Consider the following 15207-nt stretch of genomic DNA (forward strand, 5'->3'; position numbering starts at 1 on the left):
ATCCCTCTGGTGGCACCTGGCATGAAGTAAGCGCCTGATGCATGTGAGAACAGAAGTGACATTTAGGTTGTTTTTAATTTCTTGGCTTCTGTAATATTAAAACCATCATTTCTGACTTTCCTATACTGATGAAGGCTTCCCTAGGACCATCCTTAGACATGGAAACACTGGCTGGAAGTATCCGCACGGTTGTGTGTTCCCAAATTGCCTTCCCGCTGCGGAGGTGTGAGGTCACGTCCATACTGGCAAACGTGAGTGCGCCCCTCGTAGCAGCTTCTCCGGCGTTTGCCCGTCTTAACGTTGTCTCCGATCTCCATGAACTGGGAAAGCTAAAGCAACGTCCTGTTATTGCTTCGAGTTGGATTTTGAGATTATTGTTACCTGCGACCTAAAGTGTGTGGGCCCTGCCTTGCGAGCACCCCTACAGTTCTGGCACTGCTTCGGGATGTTGTGCGCAGTCTAGGACTGGCTGACATCGGACTGGAGACATGTGAGCCGTATTCTGGGAGCTGGACGCATGCTTTCACCCTTTGCCACGAGACAGCTGTGCCTTTGAGATGGGACACGTGAAGGAATCAGGCATCCTGCTGACCCTCGGCGTCAGTCACCGAGCAGCACTAATTATCAACCTAACTTCACTATCAAATGGGCTTATGACCGTGTTCCAGTAAACGCAGAAGTTTCCCTTGGTTCCAGGTAGGCATTATACCAGCACATGGAACCCTCCTGCTCAACCTTGTTCTCTACCCTACTTTGTCAGATCCACTTGGCACGATATTGTATAGGAATTGTCACACTGTCAAAACGCTGTCACGCTGTGTGTCCCCCAACTGCGTGGAAACATAAGTGCCACATAGTGACGAGAACCTGCCAGCATAGAGGGGTAACCCCACAGGGAGTGCCTGCGCACGACTGCAGCGCTGGCTACGTCAACACGCATGCGAAGACATGGCGCTAGACCCATCCATGCACAGTGTGCCCCCGCCGGTCTCCTGGGTGTGGGGAGCAAGGGGTCCCCCCTGGGGGAGGCCTACCCAGGGCTGAAATAACTCTGTATGCATCATTCATATGCATTATTTCCAAATAACTCTCTAAGCACCTTGCTGGCAGATGTGTGGAGAGCCCCTAGCACATTGGTTGAACACTGACGACATCGCGTGCAGGTCGGGATCCTTTCTGCCGATTCCCTCGTGGGGGGTGTTGGCTTGAGCTCACGAGGGGAAGGTTGTTGACCCTCACTTTGTTGGAACGGAGCTATGTCCCTGTGACCCCCATTCAGAAGGTTGTGTCTTCAACGAATGCCACAGGGAAGTCAGCCTCCTCCTTTGTAGGGCAAACATTTGACGCTTACATCACCTCCTGAGCAGGGCATGTGTGCCAGTGCTCTACATGGTGCCCGTGCCCCGAGACTGCCAGACCCCAGCGCCAGTGACCTCTCCTGTCACGTCCCACCAAGGGCCCCTCGTGGAGCTCAGTCCCACTTGATCTTTCCTGGAACAGTGCTCCAGGTTGTCCCACGACTGACACAGTTAGGACTCGGGTTGTAGAGGAGGTCACAGGGCAGCAGGTGACCTTGCTGAGGCGGGATGGGCATTGCTGGAGACCGCACGTGTCACATGTCTGCGCGGCCCAGGACCAGGCGAGCCGGGCATGCACGACTCTCACTTCACCGTCTCCAGGGACGGCTGGTTTCTGGAGCTGCCTTACAGGGGGATGCTCTAGGTCACGGTCTCGAGTACCTCCTCCTGCTCACGTGCTTTGTGCTGCAAGATAACTGAGGCTTGGTGAAGAAAAAGAAGTGGTGTTTTTATGCTGTGCTGCCTTTTTAAATTGTATGGGTCCGTCCCTCCTTCCTCCCTCCTCTCTTCCTCCCTCCCTCCTTCCCTTCCTTCCAACGATAGGTTTGCTTCAGATGTACAACATAGTGATTCGACAAATTTATGTTGTGCTTCCATACTGGTAGCTCACCATCAGTTCTACTAGACATCTCAGTCACAGGCGGAGTAAGGAGACTTATTTACCTGCTACAGGGACGATCCCTAGTTAGATACTACACCTTGGGATGCTGAGCTGGCCCATCTCCCTTGCATCCGTGTGGTCAGTGTGGCTGCTTCATGTCTTGGGTGTTCGTCTAAAGATGAAGGCACTAGGAGTGGCTGTTCTCCGTGGGTGTTTTGGGGGGAGCATAAAATACAGGTGGGCTGGCTAACTGGCTCTGGCATCCTGTTTGGGTGTCAGCAGTAGAAATATCTGGCAGCCTTATAACTGCCCCCTACCCCCAAGTAGGAAGGCAGGATTTGGTCATGGCATGAAATGTATTTTGTGTCTTTTTTTAAAAATCATTTTTTAAAAAAGATTTTATTTATTTATTTATTCATGAGACACACACAGAGAGAAACAGAGACATATAGGCAGAGGGAGAAGGAGGCTCCATGCGGGAGCGCGATGGGGGACTCAATCCCAGGACCCCGGGATCATGCCCTGAGCCAAAGGCAGGTGCTCAACCACTGAGCCACCCAGGAGTCCCTATATTTTGTGTCTTAACTAAAGTTGTTAATAATTTCAGGAACACGGTTTTGGGCTTATTTTGAGCTCCAAAATTAAGAGAATTTGTGTTTCTCAGATTTTATAGCAAAGGCATTTTAAAAGAGAAAATGTGCTATAATGGAGAGTGGAATATGCATTTTCTGGTGCTTGGTTTTTGAAGAAGCGTTATTTCTCTGGTAATAAAGTGCCCTGTGTATGGGAGCTAATGTGTTTCCTGTCATTTGATGGGTTAGAGTAGCCGAGAGTGTATGCTTTCACCTAATTAGTTGAAGATGACATATACTCTGCAAGCTAGAATAAGCTTTTAAGTATTTACTATTTTTCATCCAAATTGGTTAGTGAAGCCAGATCTTCATCTGTCTTGCCATCAGACTTATTTACTTCTGAAATTAGGAAATATCTTTAAAATTCCGGGTCAAGATTTTAATCAAGAAATAAATGCCAGTTACCACTTAGAACTATTGCAAAAATTCAAAAAGGCCATTTGCAAATTGGATTGCCATTAGTTTCTGTGAGGAAGTTGAAATATTTTAGCTTTTTTTTTGCACAGTTATATTTCATCTAGTATGTATTAATGTGTACAGAGCCACGAGATCGTGAGAATTGATGCTAATTGTGTTGTGTGATTTTAACATAATTATGATCATATTAATTTGTAACAACTTTTAAAAAGAATCAAATTCTTGAAATGGGAGCAATGTGACTATTTGTACATAAAATCAGATTTTCGTATTGATCCCTTGTAATTTAGTTGGCTGGCCATTCCCACGTGAGGTCAAGTACAACATGTGAAAGCGCGACTTGAAATCCTACCAGATGCGGAAGAAGTGATGTGTCGGCGCATGGGAGCAGCTTACTCCCCCCTTTCCTGTGCTCACTCATCTTGAGTGGAGTGACCAGCTGCACTTAGAGAAAAACCATGTGCTCATGAGGACGAGCCTGCCCAGGGCCACAGGTGCCCACCCCTCAGCGCTGTGTCAGCGCGATGGGTCTGCTCCCTGCCTGCTGCCTGGGGAGACCTGTCCATACAAGCCTTCCATGTGGGAACACGGGTCACCAAACAGGCGAGAGTCCTAGCCACACAACCACCTCCAGCAGGGACCCGGCAAGCAGTGGAGGGAGGGAGGCCAGGAGCCCCCAGTGCACGAGGGCCACTCACATGCCGTCCCTAGGCCCTCCTCGTGGCCCCCCAGGGACCTCAGGGAGATGTGTCTTAATCTTTTAGGGATTATGCATTGTGGGTGTGCTTGGGGGACCTGCCGCAGGCACAGGGCTTGCCCAGCTGAGCATCAGGGGATCTTCATCTTGGTCAAAGGACCATCCTCACGTGGATGGACCTGGAGGGTATGATGCTGAGTGAAATAAGTCAATCGGAGAAGGACAAAAATTATATGGTCTCATTCATTTGGGGAATATAAAAAATAGTGAAAGGGAATAGAGGGGAGGGGAGAAGAAATGAGTAGGAAATATTGGAAAGGGAGACAGAACATGAAGACTCCTAACTCAGGGAAACGAACTAGGGGTGGTGGAAGGGGCGGTGGGCAGGGGGTGGGGGTGACTGGGTGGCGGGCACTGAGGGGGGCACTTGACGGGATGAGCACTGGGGGTTAATCTGTACGTTGGCAAATTGAACACCAATAAAAAATAAATTTATTATTTAAAAAAAAAACACAAAAAACAAAGGACCATCCTCACCATAAGGTGTGCTGTGTCTTCAGGAGGCCTCGGCTCCCGGATTCATTGCCTGCCCAGCCCCATTTTCCCTAATGCTCATTTCTCCTAGTCTCCATGAACATGAAGGCCCAGTCTACACGCATATCAAGAATATACCTGGTTTCTTTTTCACTTAGGAGTTTCACAGACCCTCATGTGAGCAAACTGTGTAATGAGCAGGACGGGCTGTTTTTATAATGGCTTATTTGACCCAAGAGGCACAGAGTGGATTCCCTGAAGGAGGATCTAACATTGAGAATTTGGTTGTCATCCAGAGTTAATACCTGGAACAGACCTTTAGGGAAAGGTGCTGATGTTTTTCCCTAAGGGTGAATGATGAAGTGAAATATCTGAATTCAAGAGACGCTATGAGCTTGGGTCCTCCCCCACTTGAATTACCCTGCAATGGGAAGTGGATAGAGCATGGGACAGTCATGCCCTGTGTCAGCAGGAAGCTGAGTCCATGACCCCGATTTGACTTAAAGGTTTGATTCTGCTAGGAATTTGCATATGAACAGCCAGACATCCCCCCCCCACCCCATTCAGCCTTCTCCGTGTGCAAAATGGGCCACGTCTCCCGTGTACTGAGGTGTGCAGTCCTTGCTTACATAACCCTGGCACTTTGCAAGGGAAAGTGGGACTCATTGTAGAGATGATGATCTAAACTAGAGAATAATCAATAGCAAAGGCCCATCTATTTTCTCAAAATAGCTTTACAGGAGACTCTCCTGGACATTGGTTTGTCACTAACAAGCCCCTGGGGTGCTTGCGTTTTTGCACATTTGATTTCATGCAACTGAAGGATGACAGTGTAGTTTGTCTTTCAGAACAAGTTTCCAGGTACTGCTTTAAATGAAAAAAAAAAAAAAAAAGAGTGTTGTGGCTTCATTGCAGTTGTTCTTATGGTTGGGATCCGTGAGCTGAAGAACTGCTTGTATTCAAGTTATTTGAGGAATATTTGTAATTGGTTAGTCACTGCCTATTTGGGTATAAACACACACGTGCACGTGCACATGCCTATGCGCTGTGCGGAGAGCCAGCAGCGCGGCTGATTTTGGGGCACTCGACAGCTCCGGTTCTGTTAAGGTGTCCAGTGGAGCTTAATGAGATCTTTTTAAAAACCCTGAGTAAGTGGGAGGGCCATAGATGTGATTTGAGGGACCTCAGAAAAATCCTTTCCCAGTTTCCTGCTGTACTTACTGTTCTTTCTTCCTTGGAAATTAATTCCTGAGGGTCTTGAAGACTTTTTGTTCTAACAACCCCCAGTTACACTTGAATAAAACCTCAGGAATCTCCAATGTAAAGCAGTTCGGTCTCAATACAGGCAGGACCCAAAGGAACGGCTCCGACAGGTCCCTGCCCAGATTGGAGTCCCTGAGCCAGGAGTGAGGAGCAGGGACGGACCACGTCGCTTAGGGGTTTTTGGACTTGTTGGGTGGAGGGGAGGGCTCTCTAGTTTTGCTCCTCGTGTGCAGACTGATCTGTAAACACAGTCTAGTTCGAGCTCAGTTCCTGCAGTGGCCCTGGGCAGGATGCCCGGCTTTCATAGGAGAAATGGCCTTGGGGCCACGTCACAGGCCCTGCGAGCGGGGGCCAGGCCTCTCCAGCCTGTCCGCCTCCTGCCCATGCCGGTTTCCCCGATCAGCTCCCAGCTGGGCTTGGGGGCGTCCTCCTGTAGTTGAATCTTTAACTGCTGTCCCCTGACCTGCTCTTCCGACGACGGATTACCGTCCTTCCCTGACGAGCTTAAACACCAGCCCACTTTATTTGTACGGTTCTGTTTCTGGAATTAAAAAGGAGAACTTGGATATAATCTTTGGAATAAAAAGTGGCCCAAACACGTGCCTTCTGGCCCTGGAGCCTGGTGCTCCTGGGACTCCTGTCTGCAGTGGGTGGCCGTCACTGCAGCCCCCCTGTGCCGTCAGGGCGACAACCGGGGGCTTGCTGAACGCCCGGTGGTTTAAGACGTGTACCTCATGTGACTTCCCGACGCTGGGGGGAGCCCCTGCCAGTGCTAGTCCAACTTCACGCAGGAAGAAGCCTGGGAAGGGAGGTGTCTTCCATCCTGGGGCAGCTAATAAACACCGAGTCACATGTCCCTGGGTCCTGCTGGCCCCCAGGTACCGGTTCTCTTGGGACACTGCGATTTACTACCAGGTTGTTGAAAGACCCATGCTGGTGATTCTCACCGTGGGCGTGGTCAGGGGCCGTGTGTTGAACTAATTGGTGTGAATAGTTAACAAACGTCGTTCCCTGCCTACTGGCACCTTCCTGCATGCAGAACACCACGCAGCCTTTCCGCCTCCCGTCCACGGATGAGGAGGAGCCTACGCACACATGAAAGAGCCAGAGAGGACCCCGTAGAGGCTCGGGCACTGGCTCCTGTGGCTGAGACGTCGATCCTGTGGAGTTCTAGGTAGAGGGCACCTGTGTGGGCTCCTGGGGCTGCTGTTGGACGTGAGGGGACGAACAGGGCCTTCCAGGAGGCAGAAGCATCAGAGGGGTGGGAGCAGGTGGGTGTGTGACGTGCCTGTCACGATGCCCCCATGCCCTCTCCGCAGGTTACGCGTGGCCCCGACGTAGGAATGGACGGTGCTGCGGTCCCCGTACACCATGCCCAGGCCCAGTGGTGACTCGTCTTGCTTTGTTACGTGGGGCTTCCAGTCACCAGGTCCGTGAAGGGCGCCCCTGATTACCCATCGATAATGATGGAAATAGTCTATATCTGCGTTCCTGGAAGCACCCGGGCCTGACCCGGCTCTGCTGGTGACCTGGCCTCGCAGGCTCCGCACACCCCAGGCCCCTCCTGTCCCGGCCACCCGACGGCTCGAGTTCAGGGCCAGAGGTTTTCCTGGAGCACGGCCATGCACGTTGCCCTGTGTTGCCCATGGCTGTTTCCCTGCCGCAGTGATCGCCGGGCAGAGACCTGTTGTCCTATCCGCCCCCGGCCCTTGGTAGGAGATGCCCGGCCTGCTCTCGCGGCCTGCTGGTCCTCCCTCGCATTGCTCTGGGCGGGCAGACGTGAGGTTCTGGCGCTTACAACAGCCTGGGGTGCTCTTCTCTCACTGATTTAGGTGATGCGTAGTGCGTAGGGGACCCGGGCACGAGGGAGGGAACGAGGGCAGCAGATGTGACCGCGGGGCATCTTCCTGTGATGCTCTTTTGCGTTAAGTCAGGAGGTTCTCCCGAACGGACGGCGCAGTTCATGTCTTGCTGGTCAGCTGCCGGCTCTCGGTTGCCCTGTGGGCGCGGGTGCAGGCTCGCCCGGAGACCGCAATCCTCGTCCCGCCTTCTCGGCTCGTGTGGGGCCGTAGGCAGACGTTCCCTTGGCAGAAATTAGACTTAATTCACCGTCACAAGCAAGTTGAGGACTCCTCCGTCGAATAACTCGTGATACCGAACCAGAGCTCGTGATTTTTACGTTAACTGGCTGCTTTATTCTAGACCTTATTCTTGGAAATATCTTGTTACTTCAGAGGAGACACATGTCAACGGTCACTTCAACTAAAACGTCACTATTTGAGATTTCGTCTTCTTGTCCATTCAAGCACTGTTTGGTGCCCTGTTATGTGTGATTCGCTTTCCAAGCCTTGAGATCCCACAGCATGCGACGCCAGGCAGATGCAGCTGGGACAGCTGGCACCGAGCCCATTGGACGGCAGTCCTGCTCCCCCGGAGCAGACGGACACCTCGCCAGCGGGCTTGGGCAACTGCCGTGCACCATCTGATGAGCTCGAAGCCCGGGAGGAAGCACCTGAGCAGGTCAGTCCCGTTGCACGTGCTCTTGGCCTGTCGTGTCTGGAAGACTCTTGGTTGTGTGCAGCGTGCCCTCGCCCTTGTTGCGACCGCTCGTCACCTTGCAGGCGTTCTTCTTTTACAGTGAACATGAACCGCTCTTCCTGCCCGAGAAACGTGCCGCGGCATGTCGCCCCTTCACGTGCACGTCCGGGTGGCTGGTCTGCAGCTTCTCACGTCCCCCTGTTGGAGCTCAGGAGCCTTTCTCCCTCGTGTGCCAAGATGCCTGAGGCGATGGTACTGAGCTGAGAAGTACCGGGGCCCGTGTGTCCCCACCGCAACGTATCACCACCCAGGACAACTCCACAAAGTAAGATTTTCACCCAGAATCTTATGTAAAAGAGAATTCTCTCTGCGTGTAGCGTGTAACGTTTCCCACCTGTGGACAGGGTTCGCGACCAGCTTGCCATCCTCCTCCGCAGGTGGAGGCCGCCGCGGAGTTTGAAGGTGAGTTAGTCGTCTCTGTGGCTCATTTCACTTCGGATTCTGGCTGGTACAGTTTGCTTCGACGTGATTATATTTAGAGGAATGAGTGGAATTCATGGTTTGGCCACGTTCTCTCACCTGCTGCTTCTGCCTCACTCACTGGGGACAGATCCGGGATTGGCCATCCAGCCGCGGGCTCAGGATGAGATAAACCGAGGGCCGCGCCCAGCCTCGGGGCATGAGCACTGATGCCTCACTGGGAGCGAGTCTGCTGTTGGTCCCTCTGCCCGGCCAGCCTGCGTGTGTGGATGGAGCAGGAGGGAGGCATAGGAGCCGCCTCTCCATGGGTCCAGAGAATCATTTCTCAGACTTTGGTTCAGTATTTCAAAGGTCAACACGTGAGACATCCACCGGGACTCAGGCACAAATGGTAATATGTGATGGCTGTGAAGCAATTTCCAAAAAGTCAGTGCATCGTTTGCAAGTAAAAGGTAAATTATACAATTAAGCATTTGTATGGGGGCGACAGCCTCTGTGGATGGTCTCGCGAGTAGGTGAACTTGTTTATTTGTTGGCTTTTGAAATACAAGGAGGCCATCTGCTTACTAAAAGGGTTTTGGGCTCAGAGCAGCCAATTTTGATGTGAGATCGGAGGCCTGTTAGAGTGTGACCGTTGCTTGTGGACAGCCCAAAGGAACGTGTGTTGTGGGGTCCTCAGGCTACCCCAGGGCCCTTGCTGGCCTGAGGGCGGGCCAAGTCCGTAGGTGTTTGTTTGCTGATTGGCTCCTCTGAGCAAAGCGCTCCGGTCTGGCCTCTAAGGAGCAAGAGCTTCCGCGTGACCAGGCACAGCTGTTGGAAATCTTTACGCACACGATCTCCCTCCATTCTGCACTCAGTCGGGGAACGGGTTGGGGTCTTGGGAGTCATGATCACATGATGCCTTAGCTAAATCAGCGTGTGCTCGAGAGCGAGGGGTGCAGGCACCCGTGTTCCCAGCATCGCGGGCATTAACCGGGATTGTACGGGTGATGCTGCGATGCTCGACCACCCCCACCCTGGGAGTCCTCACATTTACAGGAACCAAAACCCGATCAAACGGCCTTGGGCAAAAGTGAGGTTGATGTCTGGCCGTCGGGAGAGTTGTTCTAGAACCCTGGCATCCCGAGGGCCTGTATTCGAGACATGGAGCATAGTCTGCCTGCAGACTTGGGATTTCTGGAAGAGTGGGCCCGTCCGGCTCTGCAGGGCCACCACCCTCCCGCCTCCTCCCTCGTCATGTGGTTGCTGGTCAGGGTCCCCGGGAGCCGGTGGAGTGAGAACCAGAATCCTGCTGCGGGAGTGCGGGAGGCCACACGGTTGGTCTGCACCTTTCACGGATGGGCAGGGGCTGGGGCGGGGCGGGAGGATTTGCTGAAGTCAGCTGATGAGGACGTGCCGGATGGAGAGCGGAAATCCGTACTGCTTCTCCCGGATTCCTCCCTGCGCTGGCCACACGTTTACAGACTCCTCTGTGGGACCAGCCAGGCTGCAGCACCCTGAGAGCTGCGGCGAGGTGGCTGCCCTTGGGGCAGAGGCTTCTCGTGAAGGACCCTGGCGGCTGGAACTGCTGATTTTTCGCGGGCAGGCAGGTGGTTGGGCGACCAGGCGTAAACACGGACACTTCGCATCTTGCGTTGTTCAGGGAAGAACAGTCGAAGTGACTGCTTTGGTTCCCGGTGACGGGCAAGGGCTCGGGGGCGCGGCACGGTCGGGGCGCCCGTGACCGCAGGGCTGCTGCTGTCGGCGGGGTCGCCGCTCGCGGCTCGGGGCTGGTCAGCAGCCTGATCTCCTCCTCGTTGCGGGCCTGCGGGCGGTGGGCGGGCGGAGCCTGTCGTGGCCGTCTCGGTCTCCGGCAGCGGGAAGCCTCAGAAGAGTCTATGGATGTGAGAAGAAGAGATGAGGACACAGAGTGATTCCGTAACTCAGCTGCAGACTCCCCAGGACTTAAGTTCAAATAATTTTCCCGCGTCTACTTCCCTGGGGAGTCTTTGCCCGTGTGCCTACGCTCGCCTGGCGTCGTGGGGCCAGGGCACATGCGGCTTCCTGTCCCCGTGACGGGCAGTGTGGTCCCGTCGCTCTCCCGCGTCCTGTCATGTGGCTCCTCCTCACCCCCACCCTGTCCTGGGTCCTGCACATGTGGGGAGGGAGCCGTCCGGAGGCCCCGGGAGGACACTGGCTGCCCCCGAACTAGACGTGTGGGGGTGGATCCAGAACGAGGCACCAGGCAGCCGGCACTGTCCTCCGCCGCCGCTCACCCTCCAGGGATGGCCAGTCTGATGAAGGAGCAGCCGCTTCTTCCACATTAGCAGTAAACTCTTCGAAGTCAGCAAACCCAAGGAGCAGATTTAAGCGGCCTCGGAGGGGGTGGCAGGCTTGCGTGACTGTGTGCAGCCGCCGGACGTGCCTGGGCTTCCATGCAAGAGAAGGGACCCCGCACAGCGGCACCACGGCCGGGGCACCAGGTGCTCCTTCCCAGGCGTCAGAGTGACACTGCTTTCAGGTTTCCCAGGGACGCAGTGTCCCCTGAGAGAGGGGCCGATTCCCGTGGATGCCAAGGGACGAGGGTCAGAGAGACCGTTCGGGCTGGTGCATGTCTAGTGTGCACTGGGCACGTCTAGGTGTTAGCTTTTATAGGTGAAGAGTTATTTCTTTGCAATTCTGGATGATTCTTCCCAGCGTGTCCCAATTCACTCCCAGAGATCTCGGTATATTTTACAATTCAGAGCAGACTCTCGTTTGTTAGGGTTTGGTGAACAGTGTCCTCGGCACCTGCCCGAGCGCCGGGGCCGTCCCTGGCCGTGCGGGGGCGGGAGGGGGCTCCAGGCCGGGCATGCTTCCCTCTCAGTTGTGATGGATCCAAGACTCAGACCCAACACGTGATCCGCTGCAAACGACGGACCCGATTCCCGGTGAAGCGTCTCTGTGTGCACTCGGCAGGCTCCGGTTCTTACACGAGGGGCCTGGTCAGGACCGCTCAGCGTGGGCTGTGGTTCTGTTGCCAGGTGAGCGCGTGTCTGCTCCGTCTGTCCTGTATGGGGCCGCTTGTCTACTGCCGTGCGTGTCCCCAGGTGCGTCCTCACATGCCCACACGGGATGGTGCGCTCCCGTGGCAGCGGCGCGTGCATTTCTGTTCTCAGATTGTTCTCAGGCCTTCCGTCTGCAAGCCTCAAACTTTGCAGTTTCTGCAGACTCTGCCGTCCGCACGCTCTGCACACTCCTGCTGCTTGCTCTTGATCGTGAGTGGGGAGGGCCTCGGGCTGTCGTGTCTCTTTCTCTGGCCCCGTTGTCCTTTGTGTTCCCCAGATGCCTGTGGCGTGGCGGGGACAGCACATGTCCAGCCTGGTGGGGTGTGGTCCTGTGGCTTGAGTTCTCTGCGGAAGGTGACTGCCCCATGGGAGATGCTTGAGCTTCTCTCCCACGTTACCAGGTCCCCCGGTGACAACAGCTGTGGGTGCGGAGCATCTCCCTTCACCGTGCTGCCACGTGGGTGCCTCACGGGTCCCGTTGCCTTGGGACAGAATCACTTTCTCTTGTTGTGGCAGCGGGGTTTGAGGCAAAACCGAAGTAACGAGATGACGAGGAGATGACCCGGGCTCTTGTACCCTGACGGGGAGGGGCGTGGCGGGTGGGTCTGCTCTTGTCACCATGCAGGAGGGGCGAAGCACCACGCAGTTTCCAGAAGCAGAACTCGCCTGTGCAAGAAGATGAGCTCTGTACAGTAGCCCCGTCTCGGGATTAGAGCAGATGACCCTGAAAGCCCCATCGTTAGGGTTGAAGAGTGAGCGTGCCCACCCCCCCCACCCGCCTGACGTGTGGGTCCTTGTGCTCAGCGCGAAGCCGCAACACAGTGCCAGGATGTGGTCAGGGATGGAGGCAGCGTGTGAATTCACGGTGCATGAGATATCAGTGTCCACGTGTTATGGGGTTCTGCCCTCTAGATACGCAGTGGTTCCCTCTCGCTGTCCACACATGCACGCACACGCACCTGCACGCATGCACCCACACACACAACACACACATGCACCCACACATGCAACACATGCACCTTCACACATACACCCACACATACACAATGCACACACGCACCTGCACACATGTTCCCACACATGCAATACACACACCCACACACCCACACAGTGCACACAGGCACACATGCACCAGCACACACGCACCCACACATGCACTCACACAACACACACTGCACACAGGCACACACACACCAGCACGCATGCACCCACACGTGCAGCACATGCAACTTCACACATACACAATGCACACCTGCACACCCACACACGCACCCACCATGCACACACACCCACACATGCACCCAATGCACACACGCGTGCACACACATGCACATACATGCCCATATCTGCACACACATGCCCACACACATACAGAGAGAGAAACCTAGTCACTGTATGTGTATGTGCACTTGCACGTACGTCTGTGCATGTATTCCCGTGTCTGCGTGTGGGTGCACACGTGCAGCCGTAATTACAATCACCTGATCCTGGAAAAGTGCCCGAGGCGGCGTCTCGGTTTTGTGGGCTCTGTCTCCGTTGGCGGCCCCGTCAGCATGTCTGCCCTAATTGGGTTCTCCCAGAACATCTCAAACCATGGCATAAGCGGCCCCCGTTCCGCGTCCTCCCCTGCTCCACGGCCCTGCCTCATGGCCCATCTCTGCAGCGTCCTGTGTGGGCCTGCGGTGGAAGACCCATGTGCAGGCTGTTTGTGATGCTTTTCTCTTGGCTTCCGGTCTGTTTAGCAAATCTTCGCTGTAAACCTGCTGCCCGCCAGGCCCTGGGACGGCAGAGATCCTAGTACATGGTCCTTTCCAAAGGAGCTCATTTTCTAGTTGGAAGAGGAGGACACCTCGGCCGTAACGTGCGCTCACCTGGCACAAACGAGGACGGAGCAGAGCTGTCCTGACAGTTGGGTGAGCGACTGCTTGGCTGAGGCGGCCGGTGGACAGAAGAGGCTGCGCGTGTGCAGCCGTAGCTACAGGGCACTTGGGTTGTGAGTGCGGAGAGTCCCCCCACATTTGGGTCCCGCCTGGTGTACAGCCGCCTCTCCTGCCACTGGAGCTGGAGCCAGGCCTCTCGGGTTCTGGTTGCTGTTTTATTTTAGACCGTTAGGGAGAGAGAGAGAGAGAGGTACAGGGGGCACGGGGTGCAGCTCCCGGGAGTGGGCGCCTTTTGCCTTAACAGGGAGTGGCTGTGGCCGTGGCCGGTGCAGGAGTGTCCCTGAACGTGCGGCCCGGGAAGGACGGGTGCGGTGTGGACGCTGCTGGGAAGAGGTGGCGAGGCCTTGTGGGGCCGCGGGGAGGCTCCTGTGCACGTGCCCAAGCGAGCGCGAGCCCATCTGCCTCCTGTCCGGCAGCTGCGCCGTGCACCTTCCTCCCCGCCACCTGACGGATGAGGCGCCAGGACGTGGAAGCGCCGCTGCTCCGCTAACGTTTCCGTGTTTGGGTTTGCAGATTATGGGGCTGCTTCCCCATCGTGCCCTCGGGGTGAGGTCAGCCCGGACCCTGCGGTAAGCGCGCTCTCGTCCCTCTGCCTGTAACCCGAAGGCCGCCCGTGCCCCAGACCTTTCTCATGGTTTTCTTCTCTTTGCAGGTCACCTGCATGAAGACAGTTTTCTTCATTTGTTACTGACTGACCCCCCATATCTGAAAACTGAGAGATTCACATCAGTGAAAGAACACAAGAAGTTCTGTTACTGTTCAGATATTTTGTCATTTTGTATCAAAATACTAAAAGCGGAAATTAAACGTGTATAAAATATTTGGTGTGACTCAGGTTTCTTTTTTTTTAAAAAAGTCTCTAGCTTGGTTAAGGTATAGTTGACAGAATTATGAGAAACACGTGTGCACATCGTGGTGACCTCGTCCACAGACACATGGTGACAAGGTCCCTGCCATCCACCGGGCCAGCATCCGGCGCCTCACGGAGCCGACGTCCCGTGTTGGTGGTGAGGATGGGGACGGTCTCCCCCTCACCCATCGGTGTTCCCGACCAGGGTCAGTGAGATCCATGGCCTGAAGGTGGAAGGTGCATGGAAGCCCACGTCCCTTCCACCTGCCTGCGCTCGCCGCCCCACCTCTGCACCGCTCCTCGACCCTCTCCCGAGGACGTCGACCCCGTGCTGTTATGTCTTATAGGTTCTTTTGTAGGTCCTGAGGTTTGTGTTTCAGGTTTGGTGTTTAGGTGGCAAGTGCAGCATTTGTGTTTTCCTGCCTGGCTTATCTCACTGAGCAGAAGGCATCTGAGGGTCCGTCTGTCGTGGTGGGATTTCCTTCCTTCCTTCCTTCATGGCCGAGTAATGCTCCAGCGTGTGCGTGTGTAAGTGCATACACGTGCGTATTTGTATATGTATCTGCACCTGCGCCCCCTCTTCTTTATTCATATATCAACGGGCACTCAGGGGGTTTTTAATAATTGCTCAGGTGTGTTTATTCTTTAGGCATTTTGTGTATTTATGAAAATGCCCACAAGAGTCATGGCAAGTGTCAAAGTTACATTGTGACTCTCTGCTCCCCCCAGGGAGCATATTCTCATTTCTCCGTAGGTTTGAAATTCTAAAAATTCTCACTGGACATTGGAAATGTTTTCTCTCTCTTATGTATGTTCACTGTATGAGTTATTTTCATCCGTGTTTCGTGCTTCAATGTCACTCACGTCAGGG

At 54.5% G+C, this 15207-nt stretch overlaps 1 long non-coding RNA gene across 1 annotated transcript in view; it reads left to right on the forward strand.

Moving 5' to 3' along the window:
• The window catches only part of LOC121480784, a 75529-nt gene extending 61236 nt beyond the window's left edge, over window positions 1-14293 (forward strand). Inside the window, exon 3 of the long non-coding RNA XR_005985104.1 lies at window positions 14139-14293. This is a non-coding gene — a long non-coding RNA (uncharacterized LOC121480784). The remainder of the gene's footprint in view (window positions 1-14138) is intronic.
• Window positions 14294-15207: the final 914 nt, after the last annotated feature.

This window comes from Vulpes lagopus, chromosome 22, assembly GCF_018345385.1.
Source record: "Vulpes lagopus strain Blue_001 chromosome 22, ASM1834538v1, whole genome shotgun sequence".
Taxonomy (NCBI): domain Eukaryota; kingdom Metazoa; phylum Chordata; class Mammalia; order Carnivora; family Canidae; genus Vulpes; species Vulpes lagopus.